This window comes from Balaenoptera acutorostrata, chromosome 7, assembly GCF_949987535.1.
Source record: "Balaenoptera acutorostrata chromosome 7, mBalAcu1.1, whole genome shotgun sequence".
Taxonomy (NCBI): Eukaryota; Metazoa; Chordata; class Mammalia; order Artiodactyla; family Balaenopteridae; genus Balaenoptera; species Balaenoptera acutorostrata.
Window position 1 is genome coordinate 3,814,273 of NC_080070.1, and position 26,138 is coordinate 3,840,410.

Here is a 26,138-nt window from a genome sequence, read left to right on the forward strand (position 1 = left end):
ACTCCCTCTTTGGATTACCAGCTTTAAAATAGTCTTTCTGACCTCCTAACAACCTGAAGAAAATGCTTCAGGTAGAATCACAGGACGTTAGGAAAAGACCTATGGAAATCTAGTCTAACCCCATCCCATCACAGATAAGACACAGAAGTGCACAGAGAGGAAACGGCTTCCCTACTAAACCCAACCCCTAGAGGCAAAGCTACAATTAGATCCCAAGTATTCAGACTATTTTCTCTCTGAGACCTGAAGTAAGCTTGACTGACAGTTAGATACTGAGGCCAACCTTAAACAGAGAGACTCAATATCCTGACACGGGAGCTGCCTCAAACCTTCCAGGGAAAGAATCAAACATTGACAAGTGTTTTTAATTGGTGTTCATGCTTGTGTCATGACTTAGGAAATACTCCACTGTATTTTCTTCTTCTTCTTTTTTTTTTGGCCACGTGGCTTGTGGGGTCTTAGTTCCCCGACCAGGGATCGAACCCAGGGCCCTTGGCAGTGAAAGTGCGGAGTACTAACCACTGGACCGCCAGGGAAGCCCCTGTATTTTCTTCCTTTATTGAAATGCATAAATGTAGGTTTGCACATTTAAATGCATAAATGTTTGCTGAACATCAGAATAAACGCTTTGTGCTTTCAGAGTATCTGTGGGTATAGATCTGGAAGTGTTGTGTGCTTATTAGACATCTGTGTATCCCAGAGAAATGTGGACAGAATAATAAAATATTTACCCCCAAACTCAACTACCTTTAAATGGACAAATGATAGGGACGGAGGAGTCTTCCTTCTAGTTCTGAATGCATCAGCAAAGTTTCTGAGACTGGAAAATTGCACAGCCGACCAACATCAGACTTAGATACCCCCAAACCACACATCCACTATTTCTTTTTCACTCACCTCCACTGGATTGTAAATTAATTAAAGCAAGGACTGTGTCTTCTTAATCTTTGTATACCTAACACCTGCTTAGACTTCTGTGACAACAAAGACAAGCTTATCTTTGGGGGAAAGTATTATTGTCGCTGGTTTTATTCTCTTGCAACTAGAGTTCACTGCTCTTAGGACCAAAAATATCCCATTAGGGAATTAAAAATTCAGATGGCCATTAGATGCTTTGTCCACACCAAGGATATTCAAAGTCTTTAGCTTGAAAAGCCACTTGCGGTGGGGTGGGGGTGGGGGGGGTTGAAGTCCTTTGTAAATTTCACTCCACCACTGTCAACTCATTGTCTCTTGAAATGACCAGAATATTAAGAAGAACCACCACAACCACAATATAAACTGTGTCGTGCTTTCACCTTGAGAAATAACCATTAGAATTTTTTAAAAAAATATATATATATATTTTATTTATTTAATTTATTTATTTTTGGCTGTGTTGGGTCTTCGTTGCTGCACGCAGGCTTTCTCTAGTTGTGGCGAGTGGGGGTTACTCTTCCTTGTGGTGCGCGGGCTTCTCATTGCGGTGGCTTCTCTTGTTGCGGAACACGGGCTCTAGGCGCGCGGGCTTAGTTCTCTAGTTGTGGCTCGCGGGTTCTAGAGCGCAGGCTCAGTAGTTGTGGCACACGGGCTTAGTTGCTCCACGGCATGTGGGATCTTCCTGGACCAGGACTTGAACCCGTGTGCCCTGCATTAGCAGGCGGATTCTTAACCACTGCGCTATCAGAGAAGCCCTACCATTAGGATCTTAGTATATAGAATGTGAGAGCTTGGAAGGGACCTTCAGATGATAAAATTGTTCTTGATTCTGGCTGCCCATTAGAATGACCTGGGGAACTTGAAAAGATATATTGACATCATGGGCCCCACCTACTGTGACTCTGAGTTAATTGGAGTGGGGTAGAGACTGGGCATAGACAGTTTAAAAAAAAAAGGTTTTGGGGAGATTATATTATACTACCCATATGGAGAATCACACTGATTTGATCTACCCTCTTCTCCCAGTTTTATAGGTGAGAAAACCAACACATAGGGAGGTAAAGCAACCCTTTGGGCAAAACCATGGGAAAGATGGGCTTGAACCAGGATGTCTTGCATCCTACTTACTGCTCTATGAAATCGCACTTCCTCTCTTGAGTGTGGCTATGCTTCAATGTTCAAGTTTGGGTTGTGTCCTGTCACTGTCATCAACAATAGAAACTCCACAAAGGAAAAAAACAAACAACCTGTTTTGCTTCCTCTGGTCAACTTGGACTAGCTTTCCTGGTACACAGATGTCTGTCATCAAACATCAGTTGAATCAAATGCCTTCACTCGGCATCCAATAACTGGATTTACAGATTTTCTGGGTGAAACCAAATTGTCGTTTGGCTATTGCATGCATGCGGTCTACATAGCAGAGCCATTTAAAGCAGTGATTCCAAAACCTTTCTGTTTCCGACTACTGCAGGTGGACCAGTCCTGGGTTTGTTTAAACAACCCCCTTCTTATTTCCACTTGCTACCAATAACAAAATACAAATATACCGAAGCTACATAAATCACGGGAAGACTGCCATTGACACTGACTGCAGAGCACCACAGACATGCTTCCTTCAAAGTTGCCCGGATCGTGTGGAGGAGTTTCCACTGGAGCAGGTGATGGCACTGGTTGCAGGGGGAGGGTACTCCATCCAGCCCACGACTTGAGAGTGAGCTGACTCAGGAAGTGAGACAGGCTGGCAGAGTGGAAGAAGCCAGACAATTGGCTTTGCTGTTTGCCTGTGATGCTGCAAGGCCACTCACCATTCCAGGTCTTCTCAATGCTTTCTTTGAAACTGTTTTCAAATCTATCTCCGATTTTTAAAAATCGTATCAACAGTAGTCTGGAGTTATCAGCATAAAATCACCATGAAAAGTGGGATAAATAATTCAGAATTGAGACTACAGAGTAATTACATCACCCGTTTAAATTCCCAGCCCTAAATAATGAAGGAGGGCCTCAGATTATTTAGAATGTGCTTCCTTATCTGGACTGTACTGTTGGCTAGTGAAATCCTGGCTGTCTTTTTATATCGATCTGAGGCCTCCTTCCAGTGAAGAGGGCCAATGTAGCTGCTGTTAGTTTGAGAGTCTGTGCGCATCACAGGGGATGCCAAGGGGCCCTGGGGTCTCCGTTCCAGACATAGCTTACTGAGGGGTTCATCTGAAGCTCTGGGGCGTCATATGTCATGTTTTTAGATCACTGGAGGTGTTAATAGCTAAAAAGGAAGCTTAGTCTGTGAAAGAGAAAATGACACTCAACCATCAGCCTTTCTCAGACACAGTCTAGACAGATATTTGGTGAACTGGGAGCACAGAGTGATCTGTTTTCCATGTGCTCAGATTAAACCTCAGAGCTGGGAGGAAGCACTCTCTCTACAGATGGGAAATGAAGGGCCCTAAGCACTTTTGTCCAAGATCAAGAGACTAATCCCAGAAAATGGTTGGTTGTCGGACCTTCAGCCCAGGGCTGTGCGAGCAGCATATGCTGCTTCTGTAGTTTCATTTAAATATTTCCAATATGCTCTTCTTTACTCAGATGAAATACACACACACACACACACACACACACACGCATATATGTGTATTATAGATAGACAGATAGATAGATAGATAGATAGATAGATAGTACCTATGCTTCCATTTGGGAAGGAATTGTTTTAGCTCTACCCAGTTGAATGTAGATCCTTGCTTAAGAAGTAGTTTCACAATTACTGGCAAACTCACATTATCTGATCATTCCAAGTTCAGAAAAAGAGATATTATGACTCACTAAGTAATTGACTAAGCACATCTATAACCCCAGGCCCCTCTCAAATGACTTAGAGCATCACACAGAACGAAGAGCAGTTCACCTACAGTCAGAGGTGCATTCGATGCACGAACTACCTGTTACTTATTCATCTAATAAAGTGATTTCTGTTAGGGCACTAATACGAGCACACACCCAAAAATCATGGAATCAAATAACGTTGGGGTAAGATGGAAACTTACCCACAATTTTATTCCAGCTCTGCCTTTTATATTAAGAGATCATTGAAAATCACCTTCAGGGTCATTTGTTCCTTCCTAGGTCCTAAACACGCAAGGGTTTTGACTGACTGACGTGAGAAATGAGCATTTCCCATCTCCCTGAATCCCATGCTGCACTACCATACTACTCAGGAAAGAATTCTTTACTTGTTGCTCTGAATCCAGATTCTGACAACCGAAAAAAAAAAAGCAATGATTTCCATAGGTGTTTCATCATTCCGTGAGGAAAGGCAAAAGTTGGAATTCCAGGAGCCATCTGCTATTAGGCTGGCTTGACGCTGATCTCATTACAAAGGAGTACGGTAAAAATAGTCTACAATGCGCATCACACGTTTGAATGGTTTGTCATTACAATTGCCTTTTACTTTCTAATGCTTTAATCGTGCAATACAAAGCTCGAAAATTTCTTAGCTTTTCTCTTTCTAGTCACTCAAGGCTTCTGATAGACTCTATAGCTGGAAAGGAAACACATACAGACCTTATTTTCAGGATTTTATCTATTAACCATCCCATTCCACACTATTCCCAGAGGCTAAGATCAGAATATGCCGCTTGATACACGGGTGGCAGTAAATACACTCAGCCATCACACAGCGGCTCAGATGCTAAACTGCCTTTGCTAGAGAACTTTTGCTGGGAGTAAATACCCAACGCTGAACTAGCTGCTGATTGCATCTGCTGCAGATTAGTTAAAATTACATTCAAAACCTTGGGCAAGACATCAAATATGCACAGTTGAATCTCCCCACGTGAGTTTTGGAAGATAACGCATCTCACAGCACATCTCCAAAAGCAGCTTAGCTTTTTCCTTTTCTTTTCAGAAATTAAATTTTTTTTCCCCCGGTAAGTTGATCCGTGTCTTTTTACTCACCCTCCAAAACTGTTTTAATCTGCTCACTCTGGGCAGTCTGGAAGTGTTCATCTCTGCCGGTCGCAGGTCAGAAGTGTACCCTTTGCAGCTACCAGGAAGTCGGTGGGACTCCCACGGCTGATGTGAAGCAGAGCCAGAGCGAGGAGGGCTGATGACCAGGGATTCTTGCAACCAGAGACGCTCCCTGGCTTTTAAAGCTGCTTTCCAACAACCACAGAGTCCTCTGCTCAGCACAAAGCAACCAATAGACGCACACGACATTCTCAGCCTCTAAGGCTCAGAGGGGAGTGGAGAGGCCCTGCGATAAGCCGACGGGGGCAGAGGGAAGACTTGGGTGTCAGCAAATGTCCCCAGAGTAGCCTCCCTGGTGAAAAACTGGAGGTGCTCTCCCCATGGCCCTGTTTTCCTCTTCCTACTTCACCTGGGCTAAATCAAAGATCAGATTCTGCTCTGGAAAAGACAGACACGAATTTGTCTCAGCTCCAAATGATGAGCCTGCCTAAGGCTGAGGGTCCCCATGGTGCCCAGCTGGTCCTTCCTTCTTGTTCTGTGTTCTGACCAGGGGCAGGTGTGTGTCTGGAATATGGGGGGACAGGGCTTTCTAGCCATAATTTCTGATAAAGTGTAAATGCTGAGTGCTAGGTTGGCTGCATCTATTCAGAGAAAGAGAGATTTGGTCCTTATCCACTTAATCGTATGCAGAGAGAGCAGGTGTTTCAGAGCAGTACTAAGCAGTGTTCTGGATACTGAGGGATATATCTACAGATGTCCCCCTCCCCAAACATCTCAGTGCCCCCATTAGAGAGAAGCCTTAGGCAGATGGTCAGACTCAGAGTTCGTCACGCTCACTTCTACTACGGTCCTGTAATAGATTCATTCAAGACATGTTTTGTGAGTACCAACTCCATGCCGAGCACTTAGGGTAGGTTCTGGGGTTAAAAGGGTGAGCCACCCAACAGCCAGCTCTGTACTTGTACCAGAATTGTGCTGGTAGTCAGGGGAATACACTGGATCAGAGGGCACTGAGAGACACAAGGTAAAACCTCTTTGTACTCACAGAATACCAGGGGTGCCTCATTTCTGGAAGTTGGCTGAAGGCCTGTCTTTCCAGCGAACATCATAGGATTATCCATTGGATAGGGGTAGTGCTGGTTGCCAAATATTTTAGGCGCACCACCTCTGGGCACACATTATAGGATCATTCCTGGTCCCTTGTGATTGGCACGAACCATGTGACAGCTCTGGTCAGTAAGCTCTGGAAAGAAGCAACGTGCCATTTCAGCATCAGCTCCTGGCATTGCCAGCGCAAAACGCTCTCACTCGGCATGGCGACGGGGGTGAGGAAGTGTAGACCAGCGATGGACATGTGGCTTTGCTTCTTTGAGCCTCAGAGTTCTTGGACATGTTTGTTGCTGAAGCATAACCTAGCCTAGCCTGGCTGTTACAACTTGTAAAGTTATTTCCTAAGTTTGTCTTCTCCTGAAGCAATCAGCAATTACCCGAGAACAAAATTTTAAAGGTTTCGGTGTGTGATGGTACTTTACAGTTTTGGAAGTGAGAAGAGCAGCTTGTTCATTCTCCTGAACACAGGCAGGGTCACACCTCAACAGCTAGACTGACAGTCACGAGGCTGAGCCCAGAGATCATTAGAAGATACACATTCATGAATGCTCCCCACCTCAAGAAAAGAATGAAATAATGCCATTTGCAGCAACATGGATGGACCTACAGATGATCATACTAAGTGAAGTAAGTCACACAAATATCATATGATATCACCTATATGTGGAATCTAGAAAAATGATACAGGGCTTCCCTGGTGGCGCAGTGGTTGAGAATCTGCCTGCCAATGCAGGGGACACGGGTTCAAGCCCTGGTCTGGGAAGATCCCACATGCCGCGGAGCAACTAGGCCCGTGAGCCACAACTACTGAGCCTGCGCGTCTGGAGCCTGTGCTCCGCAACAAGAGAGGCTGCGACGGTGAGAGGCCCGCGCACCGTGATGAAGAGTGGCCCCCGCTCGCCGCGACTAGAGAAAGCCCTCACACAGAAACGAAGACCCAACACAGCCAAAAATAAATAATAAATAAATAATAAATAAATTTTTAAAAAATGATACAAATGAACCTATTTACAAAACAGAAATAGACTCACAGACATAGAAAATAAACTTATGGTTACCAAAGGGGAAGGAGGGGAGGGATAAATTAGGAATTTGGGATTAACAGGTACACACTATTATATATATCATAGATAACCAACAAGGACCTACTGTATAGCACAGGGAACTATACTCAATATCTTGTAATAACCTATGATGGAAAAGAATCTGAAAAAGAATATATATATATATATATATATATATATATATATATATATATATATATGTATAAACATACATATATATAACTGAATCACTTTGCTGTATACCTGAAACTAACACAACATTGTAAATCAACTATACTTCAATAAAAATAAAAATTAAAAAATTAAATGGCAAAAGGCACGATTTAATTCCATATACAGATGTAAGGGATCCAAATGAGGGCTTATAAGCTAAATTATAGCACCTTAATACTAAGTATATTCATAAAAGAAGCTATACATTGTCTACTGTTGGTGTAAAGGAAAAGTCTAGGTTTGGTGAGTTTGGCTTCTCCTCCACCACTGAATGGAGAGGACAGAGGGCTCAGAATCTTAACTTTCAACTGCCACTGGTGGGCCATCGCTATTTAGGCCATTCATATTCTAGACGGTGATGCCTCACTCAAAACCAACACTGGGAAATTTCTGGCACCAGAGCAGGTAAGTGCAAAGAGTTACCGCAGGGGTGGGGTGGAATGGGGACACTTCTAGTGCCTCTCAAGTTATGCCAAGTCACCAGCATGGTCTGGACAGCAGCATTCCTTTCCTATCTGAAAGACAGTAGTACGTTATTTTATTTGGCAGGACAACCAAGATAAAGAAATGGTCATAATCTTATGAGCTTAAAGGTTTACTGGAATGCGGAACCTCTCACAAGCTATTTTCAAGGGTTGTGTGCCTATATTTGGGAATCAAAATGCATAGGATCTGTATGTAGTCTATAGATCATGTCAATATGGAAACGGAGCAAGTTAATACTCTCAGGGCTCTTCAGCGTTCCACTTACGAGAAGTCGTAAGTTAAGCAACACAGATAGCTATAGGAGTCGGTATTGCTGACAAAATGATTCCAAGCCAAGGGATGTGACCTGATGGGGCTTCTTGTGCTTCCCCTTCAAAGACTCTTTTAAGTAAGACCTGTGGGCTAAGGACCAAGAAAAGCTGATTAATATTTCATTTCTGGCTGATAAAAATAATGTGAACTTGAATTTATATGATTTGGAAAGGTAGGCATGATGGATTTGTAACCCTGGAAACAGACCATGGAGAACCTTAGCATTAGGAAAACTTTTAATCACTGAAAAATCTGGGTAAGAAAATGTAGGTTTCATTCTTCATTATGCAAAGCTTTAAAAAATGAGATTCTGTCATGCTTATTATTTTTTTTTGAGTCATTTCTAGTTTTATTATTCATGTCACTGCTAAGAAAAGGATATTCATGAACCTCAGTATTTGGGGCAAAAGGGAAGTTGTTGAAGACTTTAAAAAAATGACATTAACTCAAAAAAAATTTTTTTTTATTTTGGCTGTGCTAGGTCTAAGTTGCAGCATGTATGTGGGATCTAGTTCCCTGACCAGGGATCGAACTCGGGTCCCCTGCATTGGGAGTGCACAGTCTTACCCATGGGACCACCAGGGAAGTCCCTCAAATGTTTTGTTAATAAGCCGTATTTTAAAGTGTACCTTGCACTTCCTTACATTTCTATAGAAAAAGATTTTTTTTCAGCGTTTTAAATCAGGACCCTCTTGTGAGATTCTAGATCTTAATGACATTGTAAGCAAACCAAGAATTGCAATGTCACTTTTAGCTTAAATTTTCTCAAACATAACATGAATGACGTATTGATTTTGAAATAAATGAGTCTGTCTTCACTTAAATTTTTGCCTTGTTAAAAGGGTCTAATGTGAATATCCCAAAGTGTTCACAAAGTAGTGTGCAATACCACCAGTTGAGAGACAACATAGAAAATTAACAACTATGAATGTAGTTTTATACTTTCAAAAAATGAAAGTGACATAAAATCAGGCCAGCTTCCCAGAGCAAGTCAGTGATTCCTGGCATGAATAAGACCCAATAAGCCTTACAACAAAACTAGGGCTTTGATTTGGGTGGAAAGGAAGTGACAGCCATGACTGATGCTGGTTTGGTGGTGGAGGAGTTGGACATCATGTTTAACCTCCAAGCTTTACAGTTTCCCCTGAGTTATGGATAATTACAGATAACTTATTATCTGATTTTCAGGACAGTCATGAAGTAATCACTTGTATTTAGAAGGGCTGAATTTTGGGTAGTCAAGAATTTACCTCCAGATTACCAACATCCATGACTACTGTTTCTAATGTAAATAACCATTTCAAGACACACATTTTTGAATCTGATTCCAGTGGCCACTTAAATACTCTTTACTCAAAGGTTACATAAACACTCTGCATTACCCTCTTGGACTCTCCTTTTGTCCTCTCCTTGTTCTGTATGGAATCCACAAATTCAGGTGTGAAAGAATATCACATTTCCTTATTTTCTTTACCGTTATCTGATGTTCTGTCCAACGGAATGCCAGGCAGCTCAGTCTCGGTCACCACTGGGGTATCCCCCCAGGATTGGTCCTGGTCTGTGGGTTTATGCAGTGTCAAAGCCCAGGGAGGGGCCTTCTGACCATTTGCCATTGGTTATAGGATGTTATTTCGTTTTGCATCATTCCTTTAAGTGTGTGAACCTTGCTGCTTTTGGGCTGCCTTGGGGCACAGAACACCTTGGAGAGGCTGGGGGCCAACAGCCTAGGACCCAGCTTCCAAAAGGGCACCATCGAGCCTTCCCCTTGGGGTCTTGCCTCTTCCCTCGGGTTCCATCTCGAAGCAGCACACAGACCGTGCTCCAGGAGGTCATGCCAACTTCTCTTTTCTTCTTGGTGATGTCTTCTCTTACGGCTTCCAAGGCTCCCCAACCTCCCCTTCCCAGACTGGGACCCTGGACATAAACTGAAAAGGGCTGTCACAGAATGCGACAGAGATCTTTCCAAATTGCAGAATTCTGTATAAATGTTCACTGTACATTTAAGATAAAGCCATAGCTGGTGACTTCCTTCACGTCTACGGAGACCTGGGTGTGAAGTTCTGCATTCAGCAGAGCGCTTTTTCACTATTCGTGTCCCCCTTACGGGGCACTGAAACAGAGCCTTCACCTAGAGTTAGTATTTTCCAGAGCATTCCCTTTTGCAAGTACCTATGACTTATTAAAACTATGATATGCCTGCTTGGGTTGGGTAGAGAAAGCCCATTTATTGTACTTTTCTCCCTTCCTGTGGTTTTTGGCTTTGTGGTCAGAGACTAAAGAGATGAACCAAAGGAAAAAATAATAATGATGGTCAGCATGAAAGCATTTTAAAAGGGGCATGGGGATCCTTGAGGTCCCGGGTATTTCAGAGTCTGCTCAACACGACTTCTCTGCTTCCTGATCAAATGGTGAAGGCTAACCTCTCTGTAGTAATTGCAGGATGTTGTCTCTACAAAGGTTTTAACTCCAAATTGGCAATGACCTTTTGTTCTTCAAAGCTCATTGAACAGAAATGTGCAAATTCCACCTTCTGTAGGGATGAAGTCTCACTAAGACTTAAAATTTACTCTAAGGATTGGACCCTCAGTGGTCTGCGAAGGGCCATGGCTGGTCAGAGGAGTGGGATACTTGGAGTCAGGCAGCGGGGTTTCCTGGAAAGAGCCCTGGACCAGAAGTCAAGGCTTCAGTGTCCCTGCCTCAGCTCTGACAATTACGATTACGGTGTGCTCACCTTACCTCTCCAAGCCTCATTTTCCTCTATTGCTAAATGTCAAAGATAATATTTTCTGTGTGTCTGTGGGTATAAGTACTCCACCTAGTACTCGAGTACCACTGTCATTACCATCATGGCTGGCAATGCAGGCAAAGTTGGGTAAGGGGAGGGGCTCTTCACTTCAAAATCAATCTCAATTATTCATACCAGAGATGATTCTTTTAAAAAAGTATAAACAAACAAATGTCCCCTTTTCTGGGGAAAATCATTAGCAAATTGTATTCCAGTGACTCCAAACCACGCTCACTCAAGCACAGGGTTCTTGGTAAGGGGCCCCAGGCGTACCTGCAAACACTTTTCAGCTCGAATCCACCTCTGCCTTTCCCTCATGTTGTTTCATCCTTTCTATTACTTTATCAATATTTCCATTTTTAAAAACTATATAGGCATTTGCTTTTATCACTGTCTTTCTCTGAAACCTAAATATTTAAGGTAGCATATCACTTTAACTTTCATCGTTTAAACTTCCTTTCTCACCGTCTCTCACTGTTGAAGCTAATTTTGAAGAGACTTCTTTCCTTACTTGGCATGATTGCTCTGCATCAATCAACAGCTTATCCTATAAGGAAGACATCCGCTTCTACACATCTACAGCCAGCTTCCTATATTTAATATGTATATATCTCTGGGAAATGCTCGAAGGAACTTTATTCTTCACTGAACACAGTAAATGTTTCCCATCGACATGTTTAACAGGTCCCCAAATAGAAGGAAATGTGTCACTGAGAGCCTCTACCATGGCTGGTAAAGTTCCTTCCATGCCCTGTCTGCATTGTTCTTTACAAAATAGCCCTGTAACACACGGGTCCCCAACCCCCAGGCTGGTACCAGTCGGTCGCCTGCTAGGAACTGGGTGACAGAGCAGGAGGTGAGCGGCGGTTGAGCGAGCGAAGCTTCATCTGTATTTACAGCCGCTCCCCATCACCTGCATTACCGCCTGAGCTCCACCTCCTGTTGGATCAGCGGCGGCATTAGATTCTCATAGGAGCACAAACCCTACTGTGAACTGCGCGTGCAAGGGATCTAGGTTGCGTGCTCCTCCTGAGAATCTAATGCCTGAGGATCTGGGGTGGAGCTGAGGCAGTAATATTAGTGCTGGGGAGCAGCGGCAAATACAGATTATCATTAGCAGAGAGGTTTGACTGCACAGAGACCATAATAAATCAATTGCTTGCAGACTCATATCAAAACCCTATCAGTGAGTGGCAAGTGACAATTAAGCTGCATCTTACGGAGTAGACTGGACATAAGCAACACACTTCCGGTGTCACTGTCTCCCATCACCCCCAGATGGGACCATCCAGTTGCAGAAAAACAAGCTCAGGGCTCCCACTGATTCTGCATTATGGTGAGTTGTATAATTATTTCATTATATATTACAATGCAATAATAATAGAAATAAAGGGCACGATAAATGTAATGCGCTTGAATCATCCCGCGCCCCCCCGCCCTGGTCCGTGGAAAAATTGCCTTCCACGAAACTGGTCCCTGGTGCCAAAAAGGCTGGGGACCAGTGTTGTACCAGGCAGGCCAAGTAAGCAGACAGTAAGTATCTGTAGAGGCGCCTCAGTTCATTGGAGACTACCAGACAAAGGGTTGGAATTCACAGGATCAGATTAGAGCCGTGTTTCTCAAATATCTGTGATCTTTGTGATCCTTTTACATGGTGACCTGTATGCACACATGTGAAAATGCAGGCATGCACACACACAGACACAGAAACAAAACTTTCACCAAACGTACTTATCCTTATTGCTTTGCAAGGCATTCTGATATTTTTTTTTCCATTCACTTCTATTTTTTTTAAAGATGGTCTCTTATACTGATTTCATGATCCACTGGGTCTCAACCAGCTGTTTAGATCACTGAGTACAGCACTGGTTTTCAAATGTTGGTGGCAGAAGAACTGCCTGAGTACTCCTCAAAACAGCACATTCCCTACCCATATCTGGGGAGTTTCTGAGTCAACAAATGTGAATTGATCCACAGAATTCTGCACTTTTAACTTATTTCCCAGGGAATGCAGTTGGTTTCCAAATAGTCCTTTGGTACCAGCACTGAATCAGAACGTACACTTTCACTCAATTCACTTGGTGAGGGCATATTTCTAAGAAAGAACTGTGTCACCTATTTCTGTAATGTCAATTAATTTCATCCTATTCCATGGAAACAATACATATTTACCTCAGCTAGGGATTCTGTCCATGGACATGGTTGGTCAGAAAGAGGCTGAGGCAAAAAGTTGCAGTGAGATCAACACAAGTCTCTCCTTTACAAGAGAAAACAGCCACAACCATAAGCCAATGACCTGACAGTGAAAGGTGCGTGCTTTAGTCTTCTGTTGCTGCTGTAAGGAGTTGCCACAAACTTAGTGGCTTAAAGTGAGACTCATTTATCATCCTGTAGTTCTGTAGAGCAGAAGTCTAGCACTGTGTGGCTGGATTCCCTGTTTAGGGTCTGACAAGGTGGAAATCAAAATATTGGCAGGACCAGGTTTCCTTTGGAGGCTCTGGGGAAGAACGTTCTTCCAAGCTCATTCCGTTGGCGGGATCCCCTTTTGCTGTTAAGGGCTCATGTGCTTACATTGTGCCCACCCAGATAATTCAAGACAACCTCCCTGTCTTAAGGTCCACTGATTAGTAAACTTAATTCCATCTGCAAACTCCCTTTGCCATGTACTGTAATATAGCCATGGGTGTGATACCAGGGGACAGAGCTCATGGGAGCCAAAATTCTGCCTACCTCAGTGGGCCAGGAACATCATTTTTTGTGTGGAAGGCAGTATTAAATATTAAGAATAATTCAAGCATAAGAAATTTTAACTGGGAAATAACTCCATATGATGTGATATTTAAAATAAATAGAAATTAAATTAATGAGGTTTTGCCCTATTGAACATCAATTCATCCAGAAGTCTTTCCACAGGCAAATAAATGACTCAAACATAGTCTTTGGTTATAGTTTCAGAGGTTGGGAGCCAGCAAGAATCCTCTGAAACTTTCTTGAATACTTTATTTCCATAGCTGATTTTGCTGAAAGGCAGCTCGGAGATATAGTTATGTGGACAAAAGCACTCCTTAGCCATAAATGTCAACTTCCTTTGTTCCCCAGCTACCACTGGGGAACACTGCTGTGCTTCCCCCTTGGCTTTGTCATGGCTCAATACTGGTTTTGCTTGAAAATCAAGCTCTAAGTATGTCCAATTGGCCAAATCACCATCAATTACAACCTCATTGAATTGAACATGAAGCAGTGGGTTGAAGAAGGGATTCTAGAAGAAATGAGAGGAGAAGGGAGGAGAGAGAAGAAAAAAGTACACAAGAGAAATTGGGGGAAGGAGTTACAAGGAGATAACAAAGAGGGTAGGAGAGGGGAGGGGAGGGGAGGAGAGAAGAGGGGAGGGGATGAGAGGGGAGGGGAGGAGTGAGGGGGGAGGGGACGGGGGAAAGGATGGGAAGGGGAAGACAGATCTTGAGAAGCTGGAAATTAACAACTTGTAATCATTATAGAGATCAAAATCTCCACTGAAATTTATATATATAAATAAGTTATTTAAATTTGGGGATACTGACTTATCTACAAAGAGCCAGGTTTACGGTAATGAAGAAATGGTGATAAAAGAAAATTCTAAGCAAAACGAAACATTTCCAGGGAGGTCTGTGAACGTGGGCAGGCTAACTCTTAGAGGCTAACACGTCTTGGTCTTAATATCCTAATTAGTGATAAGAGACTGTTTCTCAACATGTCTAAATACCAAAGGTTAATTTCTAACATAGGTCTCTGCATTATGAACATGTGCAGTGCATGTGCATTATGCCATGCACTGGAGATCTGTTTCAAAACAACGTGAATATATTCAACACTACTGAATGGTAGGTACACGTACCATGGTTAAGATGGTTAATTTTATGCTGTGTGTTTTTTACCACAGTTTTTAAAATGTGCCGTTCACTATAAATGGATCAACTCATCTAATTCTCCCCAACCATGTAAGACTGGTACTCTTACTATTTCCTTTTTCCAGTGGGAAAACTAAAACTTCAGGGAAGGAAGAGACTTGTCCAAAAAGATCTGGCATTCAAAACAAAATAGTGTGATCCAAGTCCCTTGGTCATAACCATTTTACTCTTCTCTCATGCCAAAAAAAAAAAAAAAAAAAAAATTAAATAAAAAAGGAAAAAAATATGTATTTTAAAAATAATCTATGACCAGAAGGATGATAAAGAGGCATGTGTAGGAAACAGCATTTTAGGCTACAAACCCACGTCTCTAGGAAAACAAAAAGTAGAAGGGCATCATGTAAGAGGACGCATACCTGGAGTTTTAAATGTTAGATTTACACAAGATACACAGAACAGGGTTTCCCTGGTGGCGCAGTGGTTGAGAATCTGCCTGCTAATGCAGGGGACACGGGTTCGAGCCCTGGTCTGGGAAGATCCCACATGCCGCGGAGCAACTAGGCCCGTGAGCCACAACTACTGAGCCTGCACGTCTGGAGCCTGTGCTCCGCAACAAGAGAGGCCGCGATAGTGAGAGGCCCGCGCACCGCGATGAAGAGTGGCCCCCGCTTGCCGCAACTAGAGAAAGCCCTAGAACAGAAACGAAGACCCAACATAGCAATCAATCAATCAATTAATAAATCTTTAAAAAAAAAAAAGATACACAGAACAACTTTTTACAGCTAACGTGGGTGGGTGGGAGAGCCCTGCCACCTTGAAGCAGCCTTAGTAGACCTGGGTGGGGATTCCTCAGTGAGCCCAAAGGGAGGGTAAGCCTGCATTCGCTAAAATGTGAATTCTGTTTCTGTCTCCTTCAATGATGCAGACATAAAAACCGAAGAACGAAGACAAAGAACAAAATTCCTGTCTGCCTATTTCATTTAGAATTTTTCACTCATTCTTCGAAATCTCCATTCCTTAAAACTAATTCTGACGTCTTTCATTTCACCCATGCTGGCGCAGTCAGAAACAATTTCTGTTATACAAATACTGTAATGTCACTGTTACTGGGACAACTTAACCTGGACTTCAACTGGGCCAAAAAACAAACTCTATTTGCCAAAATTCCTCTGAAAGAAATTAAAGTACTTAGGATTTGAGATTCATTCTCACATAACCCACCAGGAAATCTATTTACTCCAAACAATTCTAAAATGCAAAACTAGCCTGTTCTTTGCTACAGTTCCTTTCCCAGTATGGATTTTTAACAAACAAAATAGATTCTAGATGAGGACACACTTGTAAATAATGTTTTCTGTTAAAGCCTTCAACCACAATGGTCTCAACACTTCGGCAGCGCCAATCACAGTTGCCTCTACTAATTTCCTAAGCTGTGGTCCAAGACTTAGAAATGCACTTTATTCAAGGAAAGGAGTGAGAGTTATGGTTAAATATTCTGGCGTGCAGATCCATGAAGCTGATAACAACATGCAAAGATAAAAACAGTACTATATTCTCTTCCTGGAACGTTCTTAATCTAGTTTTTTTACATAGTAAGCTGCTCAAATAATACTTGCTTACTTCTCTCTCATGAGGTCATTTGCAATATCACCATTAAAAAAAATTTTTTTTTAAACAGGGCTCTTACCACTCCTTGATACTTTCTTATTTATGTATTTGTTTATTTACTCTTTCCTTGCATTACTCCCAAAATACTCCACAGTCCCTGGTACATGTTTGGTGCTCATTAAATATCTGCAGAATAAACGAATGAAGGAAAGGAGGAGGGAAGGAAGGAAGGAGGGAGGGAAAGAAGGAAGGAGCATGGTGTCTGTATAAAATATTGGAAGGCAGCTCATTTAGAGGGAGGCATATCCTTTTTAACGGGAGACAGAAACCAAAGGAGACTTGACCTTGGGCTCTCTTTGGATAATATAACCTTTCTGAAACCCACTGTGTGCATTTACCAAATGAGAATAATAGTGCTAGCCCTGTTTCACTCATTATATTAGTGAGAAAAAATAGAAAATAATTCACCAGTGTAAAAGAAAAATTACCATCCTAGAGGCTCTGCATTTTAAGTAATCAGGGACAATGTTTGTCTCAATTACATATAATTCAATATATAATACATTCAATTTTATTTATTTATATATATATATATATATAGTCAGGGCAGGAGGGGAATAATACGGAATGATGGGGGTTGTTCTGGATGTCACAGGTTTTGGTGGGGACTCTTGGACTCTTTTTTTTTTTAATTAATTAATTTATTTTTGGCTGCACTGGGTTTTTGTTGCTGGGCATGGGCTTTCTTTACTTGTGGCGAGCAGGGGCTACTCTTCATTGCTGTGCGTGGGGTTCTCATTGCAGTGGCTTCTCTTGTTGCGGAGCATGGGCTCTAGGCGGGTGGGCTTCAGTAGTTGTGGCACGCGGGCTCAGTAGTTGTGGCTCGCAGGCTCTAGAGCGCAGTCTCAGTAGTTGTGGCACACGGGCTTAGTTGCTCTGCGGCATGTGGGATCTTCCCAGACCAGGGCTCGAACCTATGTGCCCTGCATTGGCAGGCGGATTCTTAACCACTGTGCCACCAGGGAAGTCCCGACTCTTGGACTCTTCTGGGGGGTTATAAAGGTAAACAGGGAGGCTGGAGAATGTTCCAGTGCCCTCTCCACTGGGATGTGGACTGTCACACGGTTCTCAGCTAAGGCCAGCCTTTGTTGTGCTTGCATCTTATGTGCCTCTTAGGCCTAGGGTTGGAGTTGGAAGATGGTAACGGGCTTCAAAGCAGAGGCCAGATTTATACATGAGTTCTTGAAACTAATATATATATGAGTAGTTGAACCTCAAACTCAATTAGCCCCTTACCCATCAAGCAGGGTCTTATAAAGGAAGCAGCACTAAGGTATGCAGAGAACAAAAGCCAATTCTCTCAGGGCTTTTTCTAGGCTATGACTATAAACACCTTACTCTATCATCTCAGCTCAGGAAGTGAAAGGCCATGGCCATATGGTCATCCAGTGTGCATTTATTAAATAACTGCCACGTGCCAGGCACTAGGATGGAGGTACAGCAGTGCACAAGGATACACCACAGTTCCTGCTCTCAGAGCTCCCAAGGGTACGACATCATGCAAACTACTCCCAGCTTTGCTGGGATATACACTTGGCAACACAGCTGTCTTATTCCATATTGGATACTGGAGCCATAAAAGACCATCTCGTCCAATCCTTTATTTGACAGAGGAGAATGAGGAGTCCCAAGAATCCAGACAACTAGCCCAAGGTCAAAGAATCCAAGTCATAAGAACAAAAGCTCAATTAGAAATTCACCTACAAACTCAGGGAACATGGCTCTTGCTTTAAGCCAATAAATAAATTGACTTGGTTTTCTGTGCACACACCAGCTAGGAACAGAAAGAGTAGGAGGCAGTGGAGGTACCAAGAGAGCTGTACTGTGATCACAAAAGTGTTACCATCCCTTCTTGGCATAAATCAACCATTGATGGAATATTACAGTTCAGTCATATTGGTAAATTAATTCTCCAAGGTAGAAAGTGACTTTGGGCAATGTAAATACAGCCTTTAGAAAAAAAAAAAGTTGCTAACCTAGTGATAGAGGATGAACCAATCCACAGAGTCTAGTCTAGAAGGACACATTTTAGTAGGTCCTATACCGTGACTTGCTCATTTGTACACTTGGGCTCTTCCTACTTCCCTTCCCTTGACCGTGGTCACTTTCTTTGTATCAGTCATTGTGGAAAGGGTGAGGTTTTAGGCAAAGGTCAGCCGTGGGCATCCAGGTCTTGTCAAAGACCTAGGCAGATACCTAGGATAATAAATTCTAATAAATACGGAATCTCTATATAGGTCCTGAGAACAATGGTCATGTCTGATCCCTCTGACTAATAAAAGCCTGGTCAAGCTAATGGACACAACCTCCATACACAGAACAAAATGGACCTATAGAACGGCTGGTTTCCAGCAGCAAGGGACAGTCCAAAACATCATGTCCAAGGTGTGGGCAGAGAAGGAAATTAGGATTAACAACTAAGGGGTAAAGGGTAATAGACAAAACTTAGGAATTTCAGGAGATGGAACCTGTAAAGTTCCCTTCAGGCAATGGCTCACAAAAGGTAGATACTTTCAGGATGGCCTACAGCCATGCCCATGGTCTGGATAGAGCTGGATCAGCTGGGACAAAGATGGTTGTGATCAGAGAGTCATGATGATGGCTGTTGAGTGTGGCCCCACTGAGCATATCAGTGCCACCTGTGAAATGGAGGGCTGCAGGAATTATGGGCCTAGGGCATTCTGAGGAGGAGGAGATCACGCTACAATGTGCCCCATTTTGACCTTGATAAAAATCCTGGCTCTAACTTTTACTTATTGGCTGTTAGAGGGACCTTGGACAAGATATTTAGCTCCTCATAATTACAGTGGTGATGAGGAGGAGGAGGAGGAGGATGTGATGATGATGATGATGTGATGATGATAATAATGACATGATGATGATGATGTGATGATGATGATGATATGATGATGATGATGTGATGATGATGATGATGATGATGTGATGATGATGATGTGGTGATGATGATGATGATGATGTGATGATTATGTGATGATGATGATGTGATGATGATGATGATGATGATGATGTGATGATGATGATGATGATGATGTGATGATGATGGTGATGTGATGATGATGATGATGATGATGGTGATGATGATGATGATGATGTGATGATGATGATGATGAAGATGATGATGATGTGATGAGGAGGAGGAGGAGGAGGAGGAGGATGTGATGATGATGATGATGATGAGGATGATGATGATGTGATGAGGATGATGATGAGGATGATGATGAGGATGATGATGATGTGATGATGATGATGATGATGGTGATGATGATGGTGATGATGATGATGATGTGATGATGATGATGATGATGGTGATGATGGTGATGATGATGATGTGATGATGATGTGATGATGATGATGATGATGATGATGTGAGGATGATGATGATGATGATGGTGATATGATGATGCTGATGATGATGAAGATGTGATGATGATGATATGATAACGTGATGATGATGATGATGTGATGATGATGATGATGATATGATAATGTGATGATGATGTGACGATGATGTGAAGATGTGATGATGTGACGATGACTATATTAGCCGACATTAACGAAGACCCACTTGGTACCAGGCATGACTAATGTACTAATGCATTTAACTCACCCAACAATCCTGTGAGCTAGATGCTGTCGTCATCATTTTAAAGTAAAGGAAATTGAGACACACAGAGAGACAAATATAATCTTTCTACGGTTACACAGCTAATGGGTATTGACCCTGGGACTTGAACTCAGGCGCCCTGAATCAGGCTTAGCAACCATCCAGTTGTGTCTGACATAGAAGTGGAGACCAGAGTGACTGTGTGACTCACACCAGCTCTCTCTGTGCTCACGTGTCCTATGTCTTCCCTCTTCTGACGATGGATTGCACCCCATCACACCCCTGCCATAGGGTGCTCCAGTTACTCAGGACTCATCTGAGTACCTCATTTACCTACTACAGGACTGTTTCAAGGGGGTGGGTGTAGGATCTATGCCAGGCCAATAGGATGCTTGCCTGAGATTCTCCAAATTGGGGCTGGAGAAGAGTAGCCTCCTTTCTCCTTTACACAGAGACCTGAGGTAAAGACTCCAGGATAGCAGGTGGTCACCTCCTCTCATTCCCTAAGAGGAGAAGCCAGCCAATGAAGCGGGGGTGTAGGGGTGAGTGAGGGGGTCTTAGCTGCACCTGAGCCTCTGCCCAGCCATCCCCATCCAGCCCTGCTCTTGCTCAATCCAGAGCTTTTGCTTTTTCTCAAGCTGAGGTTCACCATTTGCTACAGAAATACATCTCTGCTCACGTATCTAAACTTTAACTTTCTCATCTAAAAATGGGGACAATAACACCAATGTCATTGGGAAGTGGTGAGATTTTAATAGCTAATGCTTGGAGAGTGCTTGGTATAGTTTCTGGTTCCTGGTGAGTTCCCTATCACCATTATCTTTATTTTTAGAGAAATACATTTCACATTCCTCTACAAGTCACTATAAACCCCTAACATCTGACCAGCCCTGATGTCAACAGAACACACATCAAGTTAGACTCAATAATTAAGAGACTCTTAATTACTGGACAGATTACTGGACTGAATGTCAATATTATGACATAGTATGAGTGTGTTTCGTGTTTGGTAATTGCAATCATTGCTGCTTTTGTTGTGGTCATCCATGTACAATGCTTGGTGTCAGTCTATTTATCTCTTGTAAAAATAAAATACAGTGTGTGTGTGTGTGAAAAAAAAAAGTAAAAAAAAAAATTTATAAGAATTTTTATGAATACTAAAAAAAAAAAAAAGATTATCATATTGTAACATTCACTTACTCATTCAATAAAATACTGAAAATTCCAAAAAAAAAAAAAAAAAAGAGAGACTCTTGACTCTAAAGACCTGCATAAAGGCCCGCGTCAAGCATCTCTGTTGGAAGTTGGAGCCTGAGCCTTGGCCTGGGGACCTGCCGTTTGCTGGTAACACATTGGCCTTGGTTCCAATCACTGCCTCTGCCTGTGTTGTCAAGGACGGATCACAGTGTGTACAGCCCCGCCTCAGAGTCAAGGAGGCAAAGTGTGGCCCAGGACTACATACGGTGTATTTTCTTCACCACCCACGTTTCCCATGGAGGGCAGACCAGCAGGTTCTACTGGGGTGATCAATGTGTTTACGTGTCTGTCTCTGCGTCCCTGGGTCAGAATGGTTGCCCTGGATAAAACAGGTCATTTATTTTATTGATCTTGTGTCTCTACCTAGAGCAGGAATAATAAGGTCTTCTGGGCTGTTCCTGTCTCGCCTCTGTCTGGGCTGCCACAGTCTCAGAGTCTCGGGACCCGGAGCTGATTTTCTGTTGACTCCACAAGCTCTAGAGAGAGTGAAAGTTTTAATTGCAGTCGTTCTGTTCCTTCCTTGGAAGCTGATTTCCCTGGTGTTATCGCCAGCATCCATCTGTCTCCAGTGTCTGCCTCTGCCTCAACTGAATCCGATAGAAAGAAACAGATTTGCTCACTGATAAAGGCTCCAAATGAGATTGGACAGAGGCCCAGAAAGCAGCAGCGTCAGGAGGAAAAGTGCCTGACAGGTGTGGGACAGGCCAGTCTGTCCTGGGTAAAAACAGCAGCAAGGGCTCCAAGTAGACTCTGTGCCTTCAGCCCTGGGTGTCCGACAGGCTTTGGAAAGTCAAGGCTGGCAGACGCAGGCAAGCGTCTATCTCTCCTGGTTACAGGCTCTCTGACTTCAAAGCCACACATTTAATCTCGCTTGAAGCTCAGTTTACTCCCCCTGAAAACCAGGGATAATAATAACTGTCTTACAGGCATTTTGCAGAGATTAAAGGATATCACTTGTGCGGAGCAGTTGGTAAACAGGAGCACGGTTCAGCAAAATGACAAAGTCATCAAATTAACTGAAAAACCTGAATTCTTGCTAAATCAATACAGAGCTGATGTTGTAGGGCCTGGAGCTCAAATGCCCCTTGAAAACAGCTACCAAACGCCCCAAGGGTCCCAGCCCCAGAAAGGATCCATGTTTACTGGGAAATAGCAGATTTCAACCCAGTAAGAAAGCTCTCCTGGGAAGCACCAGGTTCCAGGAGCTCGTGCGACACTTCTGGACAACAGTTAGTTTTGGAAGCTGTAAAATGCTTATGCAAAGTTTAGCTCATCAAATCTCAAGATCTGGCTGAAAGTATGAAAGCCTTTCCAAGTGATCATTTGCCTCGGGCAAAATGCATGACCTCAGCAAGTAAGCTCCTGTTAAGAAGTGGAAACATCAGCTGAAAACATTCTGAACATGGCTTTGCTCAGAACTCACCTGCATTCATGCAGGAGTTTGGCACTAATTTGGGAAGCTCCCTAGAAAATGCCACTTGCTAAGCATTTGTTTTTCTATGCGGCTTAGCCCTGAAATCTGCGGTGACTTCTTTTCTGGTACTTATGTTTTTCATTTACCTGCCCACTCTCCCCTCAGTCGTATTGTATGGTTTCTAGCTGTTAATCACCTGATGGGAAGGCAGGGATGACACCAAGATAAAATGGGGGCAAAGGGTGGTCTCCCAGTTGGTGGTTTTCCTGAAGACCACATCCATAGTTTGGACAGACACAGGGGTACATGGGAAGAGATTACCCCGCACAAATCTGCTCATGAGCACACATATGCTTGCAATTTAATTTTAATCTCTTTCATGAAAAATACCTCCCTCTTTGCTTCTATGTCCCAAACGTCCAGAACAGGGTTGCATTTTGAATAGATACTTAATAGATCCTTGCTGGCTAGTGGAGGAAGAGGCAAGGTTGCCTTCCAAGACAAACAGGTGAGTAACTTACTTCCAATTAGTAAAGAAAGAAGGATTTATTTTATCTTATGCAAACTGGGGACTTGAAAGTAGAAATCAGTTCCCACATATTTGCATCTGCATGCAGGGGCTGCCCAGCTGAGCCGGTGGGAGTGAATCTTGAGAAAAATCATAGAATCTCCCATGAACTATACTTTTTCCAGGACCCCAGTGTTCTTCCAGGCCAATGTGTCAGAGTCTGTGGCACAATAACCTGGCCCTGCTCCTGGTACCTGGAATCTGAGAGATAATCTCAGATTTCACTGGCTCTTGGCAGGGGAAGAAGTGATGGTGAGAAAAAGTCAGGACATGTCTCCTTTTTTGGAGACTGGAAACCATTTTACTATCTTTACAGTGGCCAGAGTTATATGGTTGCCTGTGGAGTACCTTCCAGCTTTCTTTTTCTCCAAATATAATGACACATATATTACTTCATGCTTACATTTTTTCTTTTAAAGTCATCCATTGTCAGTCTTACTCAAAGTTACAGCAACAAACATTGAAGAAAAGAGGAGAGACACACAGGATGGATAAGAGTTAACAAACAGAAAGAACTAGACAGGCCAAGGGGCCAGGAAGGGGGTATTAAAGAAGAGTTGGCAGCAGAAAAAGGAATAAAGAGAGAAATCAGAAAGGCAAGGCTCTCGGTGATCTGGAAAACTCTTGCCCATTGTTCAAATCCACACTGAAAAGTAAAAACCTTCTCTGGGGAAGCTGGTAGATGATCCCTCCTTCAGGGACACATAGCTCTTTGCTGTGATGTCTATGACAGCAAAGTAAACAAGAAAAACTACAAGACATTTATTCATGCCCCTGTCAGACTGTGGGCGCACTGAAGAGATCAGGTATCTCTGGGACCCAATACAGTGCCTGGCAAACAGGCAGTGGTCCATGTACATTGACTTGTTGAGTAAATGAGTGAATGAATTGGACATGAAAGAGGAAGATGTAGAGAAGAAATAGGATGATGCACCGGATCTGTATTAGAGAGAAGAATCCTTTAAGTGCAAGCTCATAGCCAACCTTTCACACTAAGACTTCTTAACAGCTGGGTCTTCAGACCCCCCTTTCCTACCTATAATCACCTACAGAACTCAATGTGTATCCTGTCCTTTGACACTTTCCTTGTATAGCCTCATATCTCTAACTGGTATATGCTCTTCCCTGACCAACAAGATTGTATGCAATGCGAGGGCAGGTACTTACTGCCAAAACACTTGCTCTTTTTCATGTAAAGCCTCACCTTTGACCTCTAGATGGGGCGAGCATGCCAAGGCTTGTGTAAAGTGGTAGATGCTTAACCTTCAGACTCATGATCCTAAACAATTCCCACTCTCAAGAAAAGAGGCTCCCAACCAACTCTGGCAACCTGTGGAGCTCCTTAAAAACCCACATCCCTAAGATCCACCATTGAGGTTTTGAACTCAGTAGATCAGGAAAGGTGTCCTAGGTCTGCATTCTCAAAAGTTCTTCTGATGAGGATTGGTGCTACAGTCCATTCCTTGGTATACCAGAACTCCCTGCCACTTGTGCATGTTTGTTTCTCTTTTCCCCCTAGGATGCCTGAATGTTCCCTCTCAGCTCCTGAGCTCCCACTCCACTCTCTTGGTTCCCAACCCTACTAACCCTCATTTGATGTGATCCAGGACGACCCCTCCAAGGGGACCTCACACACAGCCCTCCCTCCCCAGCACACTGCAACTCCTAGGGAAGATCTGAGTTGTGATTCAGTGATTCAGATCCTGCTTTGAATTTCCCTCAGCACCTAGCAGGGGGCTTTGCACAGAGCTGCTGTTTAGCAGTGATCTATTGACTGACAAATCCAAAACTTATAATGCCAAAATCTCCAACTGGAGGAGTTGAATAAGGCTGTAGACTTTAAACTGTAATTAAAAATGGGAAGAAGGGACCAAATCCCAGTTAGGAAACAAAGCTTCTTTTAAATATTGCAGGATATATTGCTCTGGGGATGCCAAGGACAGAGGAAATTGTAAGACACACAAAAAAATAAACTGAACAAAAAAGAAGGAAAAAAAAAACTAGAGGAAAGGCATCAGTTAGAGAAAAACCAAATATCTTGAAATTGCTTATTTTAATTGAGTGTTTGATGCCTGGAGGAGGCGGCTCCAATATTTTCAAACACAATTTACTTTTAGAATTGAAAACGTTCTCTCTCTGAGTAATAAAATACCCAATTTCATTTAAAAATATCGAAATGGCTAATTAAAGTATCACTGGAACCCAAGAAAGTGCCTGGAAAATAGTGCTCATTGCTTACTGACTGAGTAGGTGAATGAATGAGTTGGACAAGAAGAAAGAAGGTAAGGAGGAAATAAAATGTTTCACAGAATCTTTAAGAGAGAGAACAGTCCTTCAAGTGCAAGCTCAATGCTGACCTCTCATACCAAGACTTCTTGACCTCTGGACCTCCAGACTGCCCATTATAAAATTTAACGGTCATGTCCTCAAAAAGACTTGTACACGATTGTTCATGGCAGCCTTATTCATAATAGACAAAATACAGAAACCACCCAAACACCCACCAAATGATGAATGGATAAATAAAATGTGGTGTTATGTCCATACAATAGGATATATTTCATCCATAAATAGGAATGAGGTTCTGATGTGTGGTACAACATGGATGAATCTTTACAAAACATTATCCTAAGTGAAAGAAGCTGTATACACCAGAGCACATGTTATATAACTGCATTTACATGACACGACCAGAATAGGCAAATACAGACCAAAAAATAATAATAATAATTAGAGGTTGCCAGAAGCTGGGCTAGGGATGGATGAGAAGTGACTGCTAATGGATATAGGGTGTCTTTTTGGGGTGATGAAAATGCTCTAAAATTAGATTAACATGATTGTTGCACAATTTAGTGAATATACTAAAAACCATTG

The 26,138-nt window shown here is 42.7% G+C and overlaps 1 protein-coding gene across 2 annotated transcripts in view; it reads right to left on the reverse strand.

The window, feature by feature from the left end:
• DPP6 (dipeptidyl peptidase like 6) overlaps positions 1-26,138 on the reverse strand; it is a 977,175-nt gene that overhangs the window by 679,141 nt on the left and 271,896 nt on the right. The window lies entirely within an intron of this gene.